Source organism: Aulonocara sp. 'chitande type north' Nkhata Bay, linkage group LG22 (assembly GCF_057382095.1).
Source record: "Aulonocara sp. 'chitande type north' Nkhata Bay isolate Kocher_YH1m ecotype deep benthic linkage group LG22, A_spYH_male_GT1.1, whole genome shotgun sequence".
Lineage (NCBI taxonomy): Eukaryota > Metazoa > Chordata > Actinopteri > Cichliformes > Cichlidae > Aulonocara > Aulonocara sp. 'chitande type north' Nkhata Bay.
Genome location: NC_141364.1, coordinates 34,746,913 through 34,758,795, shown reverse-complemented (window position 1 = coordinate 34,758,795; position 11,883 = coordinate 34,746,913).

The following is an 11,883-nucleotide window of genomic DNA, read 5'->3' as shown; positions in this document are numbered from 1 at the left end:
TTGCTGCCTTTAACCACCTCTCTCCCTACCTGCAGATCCCAAAGCCCCCAGGCCTGATACAGTGATCTGTCACACTGGGCCAATGCATTTGTGGGCTGACGGGTCAATATTATTATGTTTTTCTTCGTCAATATAATTCGACAGGCTGAAAGCGAGCTTAAAGGGCTGCTGCACACCGTCCCTACCAGCACTGAGAGCAGCATATTCATCCATTTTCATTACTGACTATTTGAGCGCCTTGAGACAACTGCTGTTAGGATTTGGTGCTATATAAATAAAATTGAATTTAATGTAATTGAACTGACACTGGATTGCACAATCAAATTTACTCATGCAACAGGCCCCTTCCCTTAGCTTTCCTTTGAACTCACACACCTTACAGAAGAGTTTTATGTGGATGGAGTGGATAAAACTGAACAAACAAAAGTAAAAAGATAGAAAAGCTAAGAGAGATATATTAAGAAATAGTTCTTTTTATGTATGTGTCGAATTAACTGGCATGTTAAGAGCTGCACTGTCAACTGTTAACGAGCTCTCACAGTCACAAGAGGCTGCTGTTTCTGACATTAGCTGTGCAGAATTGCAGGAGGAGGGACAGCAGTAACAACAACAGAGTGAGGAATAGAGAGCAGAGACTGTGATTCCAAAATCAGATGTAGGGGTAGAAGTACGAAGGTAGATTCAAATAACAGGAATAGCTACTTTGACCATGAACCACTCTAAAGTGAACCCCTCACGCTAAAGTGGAGCCTTTAATTGGCACTCGTGCTGTCTGATGATCTGCCTGAGGTATTGCCCTCCCTCTTTCCAGTTCATAGAGCCTCGGGATGAGTGTAGGTGAAGACCTGTGTGCATCGTAAGGAGAAACAGGAAGACATGATGACACAGTGAGGAAAGACTGTGACCCTTCAAACAAATGAAACAGGTTTTTAACTATGCTGAGCAAGGGTAAGAATCCGACTTTTAAATTAAATTAAATGAAAACTTTGTCTGGGTTTATGGTTGATGAACAAGCTGGAGTGGAAGATTGCTGCTAATCCTCCTCAGAATGTGCGTCAAAAACAAAATTAAACTTAAGTCAGTTTTATTTTATTTAGTGACTGTAAAATGATCATGTAGTGGTTTGTATAAGAAAGAAGAAAACAAATGGATCAAGATCAGCATCGGAATCTTCTTTATTTGGCCACTTTGTGCACACAAACAAGGAATTTCACTCCTGATGGAATGAGATGAAGATTAAGATGAAATAAATAGGTCTGGGGAAATAAAAATGGGGGAAATACAAAAGAAAAATAATAAAATAAATAAATAAATACAAACAAGTATTTAGGATTTAACAGTTAGTAAGGTGATAAATGTAAAAAGATAATGCCCACCAGCAAAGGACAGCTTAAAGACATTTAATAATGGCCCTATAATAACGACTCAGTAAACACAAATTCTTTTTTTTTTTTTTTTTTGGCCTGTCCCGTTTGGCTCTTTTACCAAATTGACCATCCCAGCCTTGCCGTAATGGTCCATTTGATTCACCTTTTATTGTTTATTTTATTTTCACTTACTGAATACGGGACAGACTTGACTGGGGGAAAGAAGGGGAGAAAGGAAGAGGGAAAGAGAAACAGCTGAGAAGAGGGACGGGGGAGAAGGGCAAAAGACAAAAACCAACAGAACGGGCAGAAAAGAAAATGCATCTATCAATCACCTGGATCACCTGCTGAGAAAGAAAAAAGAAAACAAGCAGAAGAGAACAAGAGTAATAGAATAAACAGCATCACAATGATATATGGGAATATGACAGTAAATACTAAATGTTAAACATTATTGTGCAGCACATAAGATCAACAGAACACAGTGTGCTTTGAGGTAGGAGCCAAAAAGGGTGTAGTTTGTGTGTGTGATCACCCGTGTGTACACCTGTGAGCATGGACGCTTGTTTTTAAAAGGTTCCTTCATGTAATGATCTGCTAGAGGGTGTGGGGGGGCCACAGCCCCGTCCTCCAGGGCATGAAGCAGGTATGGAGGAGATCAAAACTCCAGACATCCAGAGGCCCCCAGAACACAAGAGACCAAGGAAGACCAACAGAGGGGCAGCTGCGCCACTGTCCCAGAAGAGCTGAGGAGAGTCCCAGATGAGGGCTCACTCAGCAGCCGCGGAGCAGAAGCCAGGGGGAGTTGCAGTGACGTGCCCGTGAGCTCCGCCGGCAGCCAGCTGTGCCTGAGTGACCGAGCCCCAGGCCGAGAGGCCGGGGGCACCCCACCTCCGAAGTGGCCCGAGCGAGCCCCAGGCTCCAGGCCCCGATAAGCGGCCGCCAAGGAGTGAGCCGGTGTGTACCTGGACGCCCATCCCCAGACACAAAGAACCACCAACGCACCGATGTCTGAGGGGGTCCGCCACTGGCAGGGGAAGTGGTGGTGGGGGGAGATAGGCCTCCAAACCTTGGAGGGCCTGAGATGTCCCCAGAGAGGTGGCGTCTGATACCCAACCTGACATATAGACACAGACATACAGGCACACACAGATACAAACATCCATTCCCACCCTCATGCTCTCATATGCACTTACTCCACACTCAACCAACGTGGAGACAGACATAAAGAGACGCTGTACACACGATCACACTCCCCAAGCGTACTCTACAAACCGGGTCTAGGTGCCCCCGCCCCTGGAGGGGGAACTGCACCCAGACCCAGGTGGTGTTACCCTTTTCCCTGCGGTGGGGGGAGGCAGACCACCCCGACTCCGCAGCAGCAGGAAGGCCCCACACTCCAGACCGCAGTCGGACGGCCAACTCCTCCTCCTAGCCCCCCCGCTCCAGCAGGTCGCAGAGAACGGGGGTGAGAGAAGACTCCAAACCTCCCTCCACCCGCTCATTGTAGTGTTGATGCATGTGTGTTCTAAGGTGCAATTAAAACCCAGGAGGGCATGGAGCTACCTAAACACAAATTCAATAACCAGTCTAAATTTTCCCTGCTGGCAACAGAAGTGATCAAATGTTTCTTTTAAACATTGTGGCACGATTGTGGCCAGAGGTGGGAAGTAACAAAATACAAATACTCCATTACAGTATTTGAGCTGAATTTTCAGGTATTTGTACTTTATTTTCAAATTGTACATTTAAACGTTAGTTCAATGATATCATTGTATGTTGTGGCCGGTGTTTTCCTCCATGCTGTTGAGTAGGTTTGAGAGTCAGAGATGACAACAGGCTTAATAAACTGATCCGTAAGGCCAGTAATGTTGTGGGGATGGAGCTGCACCCTCTTAAGGTGGTGTGGGAGAGGCGGATGTTGTCCAAGATGAGGACGATGTTGGACAATACCTCCCACCCACTCCATGACATGCTCACCAGTCACAGTTTAGTTTAGTTACTTGCTAAACTTACTGTCTTGGAGCAGCTACTATATTTCCAGCTAGGGAAAAGAGTGAAAGACAACCTCTTTCAGATTTGGCCAAGTGCATCTTGGTCTATGTTTGTGTCACTTTTGTTTTACATTGGCTTTGCGTTTGGTTTGCTGTGTGCCATTAAATCACTGCAAGAACTCCTGTTATCTGGTCTTTAAGTCTGACGTCATTAGCTGTGACTGGGCCCAAAGTCAAACGAACACTGCAGCATCACTGAGAGTTAAAAACTGTCTAAAGTCTTTCATCTTTAATAAAATGATCAGTGTTGCTGCTTTACCAGGTGTAACAATTAAGTTTAACATCCAGGCATCCATGAAAACAGGATTTATTACATTTAACAGAGTTAGAAGTTAGCAGGAAGCTAGCTCACTAGTTTCCATCTAAACATAGATGTTCTGACTGAGAGATTTCTGAAAAATCTAAATGTTCAGCTCTGCTATCACTTTTTCCCATTTGATAAATGTTAACGTGAGGGTTCCCAATGATTTCCATTTTAAAAAAACTGAGCTTTAAAATGAACAGTGGCCAACAGTGATCACTGACTGTTTTTAGGGGCTTGTTGAGATTAAATAGAACAAGATACAAAACATTAAAACATGTTAAAAACACAACAGCCTTATTAAGCGCAGAGTAGTCTGGACCAAGAAGCAGGATTCATACATCATCACCTAACAACCGGATATCCCACCTGCTGTGAATTAGTACAGTACAGCGGAAGTGATGACATCCTTGCATGACATACCTTAGGTTCATTTTCTGCAGGCAGGTTTCTGACAGAGAACAGGCACATTTGCACTATAACCTGCAGCGTTCTATAGATGGATGCATAAAAAAAAGAAAAATTACATGTATGTGCTAACTTTCTAAACACTTTGTTACATTTGTGATAAATGTATTTGAACGTAGATACAACACATTTATGTCGGCCTTGGCTCATTAAAGTTCTTGTCTTTAAATGAACTTTGTGTGTGTTTCAGGTGCTGCACTCTCAAAGACTGAATGAACCAGCATTGCAGCTGTGGGTCATTGTGAGCATCACAGGGAAGGTTGAAGCCGCCCACTGCACCTGTATGGCCGGAGTCGTGGAGACCTGCAGCCATGTCCCTGCTCTTCGGTTTAAAGTAGAAGCAACGGTGTTGATCTGTGGCAGGTAAAAAAAGCCGTCCTCAAAACAGAAAAATACCTCCTGCTACTCTGGAGTTGTCAGCGTGTCACCGTTACTGGATAAACTGCTGGTACACAGTAAAGCTGTGGGTTGTGGGAATGAACCATCATTTTTTTATCTAGGGGTCTAGATTTATGCCTGTAGTGCACTGCCATGTAAATAATGTGCATTTACTGAGTATGTACTGACTGAGTACCACTGTTCAAAAGTTGAATAAAGAAACAAACTAATTTTTGCCTTTTTTTCTTTTAATTAAAACCACTTTAAAGAAAATCACATCAGTTACAGTAGAATCCATGTCATATATAGTTTACAAATGACAAAATGTTTACACAAACTCATGACAGCGTTTCCATAAAATCACCCACTACTAACATTACTTTATTTACTGTGTCTTTTGACAAATTACCGCTACATATACAGCACAAGACTTTTAAGAGTATTTAACAAGAGCAAGTTTCCTTTTTTTTTTTTTTTTTTTTTTTTTTTTGATTTTATTGATTAGCATTCAAATTCAAATCTCAGTGAAAACAGTGAAAAACAAACAAACAGTGAAAACAGAACAAAAATCTACCATAAAGAAAGAAAGCATGAGACAAGGCTAATCAAAAGGTATTGGCTGAAGCATTTGCTTATTACGCCAACCCTTTTCACAAAATATCTTTTTGTATGCAGCTCCTGTACACAGGGCTTGAAGAAAATAATAAAACAAAGCAAAAACCAAACAAACAAACAAACAAACAAAAAAAAACAAAGAAAAAAAAACTTTCCACCTTAGATAAGTAACTACATCAAAGCAAAAGAATCAAGAGGTTGTTTTTTTTTCTCCTTTTTGCTCTTTTCATTCTTGATTTATATATTTTTCTAATACTCTATTTTTAAACATGTTTTTAAACAAGGAAAATGAACTCCACCTTTTTAAATCACTGTCAGAACTATTCCACAGGTTAACTCCTCTAACAGAAACACATCTCTGCTTTATATTTGTCCTGAAATCTGTTCCCCTTAAGTCATATTGACTCTCTCTGACTTTGAACAGCTTCTGAGTACTGGGGCAAAGCAAGTTATTTTGTGCTTTATACATTATCTGTGCCATTTTATATTCAACTAAATCATAAAATTTCAGGGTATTCAGATTAATAAATAAAATGTTAGTTGGTTCTATATAGTTTGATTGGTTTATAATTCTTATAGCTTTTTTTTGTAACTTGAAAATATGAAGAGTGTTCGTTTTATATGCATTACCCCATATCTCCAGACAGTAAGTCATATATGGAAGCAACAGAGTACAATAAAGTGTGTGTATAATGATTTTTTGTTCAGGACATGCTTTGTTTTATAGAGAAAATCAATGGTTTTTGACATTTTTGTTTTCACATGGTTTATATGAGACTTCCAACTCAGCTTATCATCAATTATCACTCCAAGAAATTTATTTTCATTCACTCTTTCAATTTCAATTCCATTAACCCTGATTTTAGATACATTTTTCACTTGTCTAGTGCCAAAAATAGTCAATTTTGTTTTCTTTATATTTAATGATAACTTATTTACATCAAACCAGTTTTTTAATATATTTAACTCCTTTTCCGCTGTAGTCAGAAGCTGTTCTAGGTTTTTACCTGAGCAGTACAGAGTGGTATCATCAGCAAACAATACACATTTTAACAGTTTGGAAATGCTACATATGTCATTTATATATAATATAAATAATTTAGGGCCCAGCACAGAGCCCTGAGGAACACCACAAGTTACCTTCAACTGCTTAGATTTTACATTATTGAATTCGACATATTGATATCTTTCATCCAGGTAACTTTTCATCCACTTGTATGCTATCCCTCTTATGCCATATCTCTCTAGTTTATTCATTAATATAGAATGATCAATTGTATCAAACGCCTTTTTTAAGTCTATAAAAACACCAACAGTATATTCCTTATTATCTATTGCATTAGATATCCCTTCTACAAGTTCCATCACTGCCATCGAAGTGGACCTTTTCACTCTAAAGCCATATTGGTTATCACTTAGGAGATTATGCTTCTCAATATATTTATCAAGTCTATTAACAAATAACTTTTCTAAAATTTTTGAGAACTGTGGGAGTAGTGATATTGGCCTGTAATTGGTAAACTGACATCTCTCTCCGTTTTTATGGATTGGAATAACTTTTGCTATTTTCATTTGTGAGGGAAACACACCAGTTTGAAAGGACAGATTACAAATGTATGCGAAAGGTTGCACTATATATTCTATAATACTTTTAACTAACATCATGTCAATACCAAAACAGTCAGTGGACTTTTTATTTTTAAATGTCTTCACAATGTTAATTATTTCTCTATGAGTTGCAGCACCAATAAACACGGAGGACACATTCTGAGTAATATGTTTATTTAGGTCGTTATTATTTCTTGACTCTGGAATTTCTTTTGCTAAATTAAAGCCAACATTTACAAACAAATCATTAAATTCATTTGCAATGTCTTTAGTTTTATCAAGCACAATATCTTTATCTTTTTTAAAATAATCTGGATAATTCTTATTTTTTGAGCCCTTTTTGATTATACTGTTTAATATCCTCCATGTTTCTTGTGTGTTACTTCTACTTTGCTCCAATAATTTGTGGTAATATTCTTTCTTACTTGTTCTTATAATATTTACTAATCTATTTTTATATAACTTGTACTTTATTTCAGCATCTTTTGTCCTCTGTTTTATGAATCTCTTATATAGATTATTTTTCTTTTTACATGCATCTTCTATCCCCTTTGTGATCCATGGCTTTTTCCCTGGTTTTACTACCACACTGGGGCACATGTTCACCAAAACGCAGCAAACCTTCACCATCTTATCCAGGAGGGTCCCCTCTTCACCCCCACATGGAAGAAGTAATCTGATTGGCATGGTGGTTTGTTTGAAGCAGGGATTTTGAAGTGCCCCTTGTGTAGCGCTGGAACTCAGTCACGATGTTTCATCCATTTCATAGGCTGGTTTGCTGCAATAATGCCAAATAATTAGCAACTCTATAAATAGAAGGTAGTTCTGCAAAATCACTCATTAGAATGTTTGTTCTAATTTACTATGAGCTCAGAGTGCATCGAAAATAAAACTAATAGGCTATAAAGAGTGATATGAACATATTTAGAACTTACCGGAATGAAAATGTCTGGAGCACCGACAGATATTTGAAGATGGAAGAGAACTGCACGTCAGCTCGTCTCACAGCTGCTATCCAGGCTAGCAGATAGCAAGGAAACATTGAAACAATGTAGAGTCAATATCAGGCTGTGTCATTGAATCAACGTTGAAGTGTGACGTTGACCTAACGTCACTCTTGCACCCTTTTTTAATATTGAAACAACGTCAGGTTTTGATATTGAATCAATGTTGAAACCTGACATTGATTCAACGTTATATTTTCTAATACTGTTGACATTGAAACAATGTCAGATTCTGATATTGAAACACTGTTGAGCTATGGTGTTGATTTTCCACCTCTTTCGCAGTTGCTTTTTATTAAAACAACAGTTAAATCATGACTGGAAATCTACCTTTCTTTATAGGTATTTTAACCAATACTAAACTACTGCATGTTTATCATCCTTAGACCACCTAAACACATAATTGTACTTATTCCTCAAATTGGACACCCTTTATAAAAAAAAAACAAATGTCTCACAATGTATCATGTCAGTATTAATATCCTAAAATAAGAAAGAATTGCATGTGATGCAACAGAGAAAAAAAACTAAACAAAAAAAGGTCAATAGATGTCATGGTCCTGGGTCGGTGACCCAGCGCTTTTAGTTTGTTATCATTTTCTAGTTTATGATGATTGTTTAAGTTCTGTGTTATATTCGGTCTGCCTCTGAGTCTGCGTTTGTATCTGTCTGTCTATGGTGTCACCCCATCTGTTTGTGAATCTGTCTGTTTAGTTCAATGTCTTGTCTGGTTCCATGTGTCTGAGTTTCCTGTTTTATTGTGAAGGTCCGTGTCGTATGCGAGTGTGATCAGTTTACGTTTCCCCTGTCCCGTCAGCTCAGATTCCTCCCTTCCTCCCATTCCTCCATCCCCTGATTACTGGTGTGTGTATTTAAGCCCTGTGTGTTCTCCTGCCTGTTGCCGGTTCGTCTGTGTTACTCGGTGTCCTGCTCGTCTCTCTGCCTCTCATCCCTTTTTGTATCTTCTCAGGTTTGTCATTTAGCTTTCCCAGTTCAGGTCTTTAGTTTTGTCTTCCCTCTTGCCTGTTTTGCCTTCTCACCACTGTGTAAATAAATCATCACCAGCGTTATCATCTACTGCCTGCGTTTTGGGTCCTTTCTCCCTTCAATACCACACGGCTCGTCTCAGCAGCCGTGACAATAGACATGTTTTGTTTGCTAAATTCTTTATTAAAAGACAGTTTCCTATTTACATTTCTATGTTTCATAAGTTTGTAATTTTTACTCCGGGATGGGGATGGATGATGTGCGTCCTGTGCCACCCATATGATCCAATCAAGGCAAAGCGTCTCACCTATAGACACATTTTAAGAGATGGAATTAGCGTGTCTCATGTCTTAAGTGTAAGTGCTTGTGTGTATAATCAACATGCCGTCGTTAAGTATTTAAATCACATCTGACAGCTATTACACTTTATAGTTGCAAAGTGTACATAACCTTTATATACTTACCATTGCCTTATTTGCCTCTTGTGATTGAGGAGCTGCCTCTGCATTGTTTAGCTCCTCAATGTTGTGCAAGGGCAAATCCAGAGGCAGTACCCCAGCATCTACCGATTCATTGCAGCATGCTCCGACCTCCTCACGGAGTTCGTTAACTGCTCTGGTCAGGTCTGACAGCATAGTTAACACGAGATGGCGCGGCCACGTCCAGACGCCTTCCTGACCGCTCCGCTCCGACTATCTACTTTTCTTGTTTGTTACCTATTTTTTGCGCTGGTTTTCATCCCAAAATCCTCTAGTCTTATAGTTTACGACAGCGGATCACTTGTAAACATCGGTGCCAAGGTTGCACATCTAATCTTGGACACTTTTAAACCTGACCCTTCCTGGCCGTCAGAGATTCTACGCGGAGAACAACAAAGGACGGGCCGCTCATCCGAGGCGCAGAACAAAGAAGCGCCGGGGGAAACGCGCTGGTATTAGGAACAGACTGAGACAGCAGGCGCATCGCGCACCACTGCCCAGTATCCTAGTGGCCAATGTACAATCCATGGAGAACAAGCTCGATGACCTAAGAGCAAGGGTCACCTTCCAACGTGACATGAGGGACTGCAACATTCTGTGCTTCACGGAGACATGGCTGACCCCCACCGTGCCGGACCAGGCCGTAACTCCGTCGGATTCATTCTTTGTGCTCCGCGCGGACAGAACGGCAGAGTCGAACAAAACCAAAGGTGGAGGAGTGTGTTTCATGGTAAATAGAAAGTGGTGTGATGCCAGGAGCATTTCTACTCTCTCCAGCGGCTGCTCGCCACATCTGGAATTCCTGAGCATTAAGTGCCGCCCTTTCTATCTGCCCTGTGAGTTCACCTCGGTCATCGCCACGGCGGTCTACATCCCACCCCAAGCGGACACAGGTATGGCTTTGTCCGAATTACATGATGTGCTGAGCTCGCTTCAAAACAAGGACCCGGGCGCAGCCCTCATTGTAGCAGGAGACTTTAACAAAGCGAACCTCAGACAAGTCATGCCAAACTTTTACCAGCATGTCTCGTGTCAAGCAGGGCTACAAAGCTGTCTCACACCCGGCTTTTGGGAAGTCTGACCACAACGCCATCTTCCTCATCCCCCAGTATAAACAAAGCATACGGAGGGAAGAAGTAACCATGAGGGAGGTAAAACGGTGGACTGCCCAATCAGAAGCTACGCTACAGGACGCACTCAACGACGTCGACTGGGACATGTTCAGAGCATGCGCAGTCCACATCAACGAGTTTACGGAAGTAGCAGTATGCTTCGTCAATATGCTAGCGGAGGAGATTATCCCCACTGCGAGAGTCACCACATTCCCAAACCAGAAACCGTGGATGGACAGATCGATCTGCACTGCAGTAAACGCCAGGACCGCCTCCTACAACGCGGGTCTCGCCACTGGCGATATGAGCGCCTACAAAGCGGCCTCATACGGCATGCGGCGCGCGGTGAGAGATGCCAAACGCCGGTACCGGGAACGTGTGGAGTCCCGCTTCCACCAGGGCGACACACGGAGTATGTGGCACGGACTACGCACCATTACGGACTACAAAGCCAGGGACACTGCGCCGATCAACGCTGACTCTGCATTCACCAACGAGCTGAATCAGTTCTATGCCCGTTTCGAGGTTAGCCAGGCGGCTAATGCTATCTACCGCCTGACTACCGAGGACAGTGACGTCATCAGCGAGAGCCCGGTGACCAGCATCGCAGAGCATGACGTCCGAGCGGCACTGAGGAGAGTGAACACAAGGAAAGCGGCGGGGCCAGACGGCATCACCGGCCGCCTGCTGCGCTGCTGTGCTGACCAGCTAGCAGGTGTGTTCACTTACATCTTCAACGAGTCTCTGGCGAAGTCTGTGGTCCCCACATGCTTCAAAAGATCCACCATCATCCCTGTGCCCAAGAACAGCAAACCCTCATCCCTGAACGATTACCGGCCAGTTGCACTGACCTCGGTAGTAATGAAGGTGTTTGAGAGGCTGCTGAAGAACATCATCTCCTCCTCCATCCCAGACACCACAGATCCGCTGCAGTTCGCCTACAGATCCAACAGATCCACAGAGGATGCCATCGCCCACGTCCTACACACCACTCTCAGCCACGTGGACAAGAAACAGGGTAACTATGTGCGAATGCTGTTTGTTGATTACAGTTCAGCGTTTAACACAATAGTGCCCTGCAGACTGTTCACAAAGCTCAGGGATCTGGGACTTAACAGCCGTCTGTGTGCATGGGTGTTGGACTTCCTCACTGGCAGAACTCAGGTGGTGAGGGTGGGCAGGTGCTTCTCCAACAGCATCACCATCAACACAGGAGCACCTCAGGGATGTGTCCTCTCGCCACTGCTCTACTCCCTCTACACTTCAGACTGTGTGGCCACCCACGGCTCCAACACCATTGTGAAGTTTGCTGACGACACAGTGGTGTTGGGTGCCATCTCCAACAACAATGAGGTGGGCTACATAGACGAAGTAAAGAATCTGGCATCGTGGTGCCAGGACAATCACCTCCAGCTGAACGTCGGCAAGACCAAGGAGCTGGTGGTGGACTTCAGAAGGAGTCAGCACAGAGACTACAAGCCCATTATCATCAATGGAGCTCCAGTGGAGA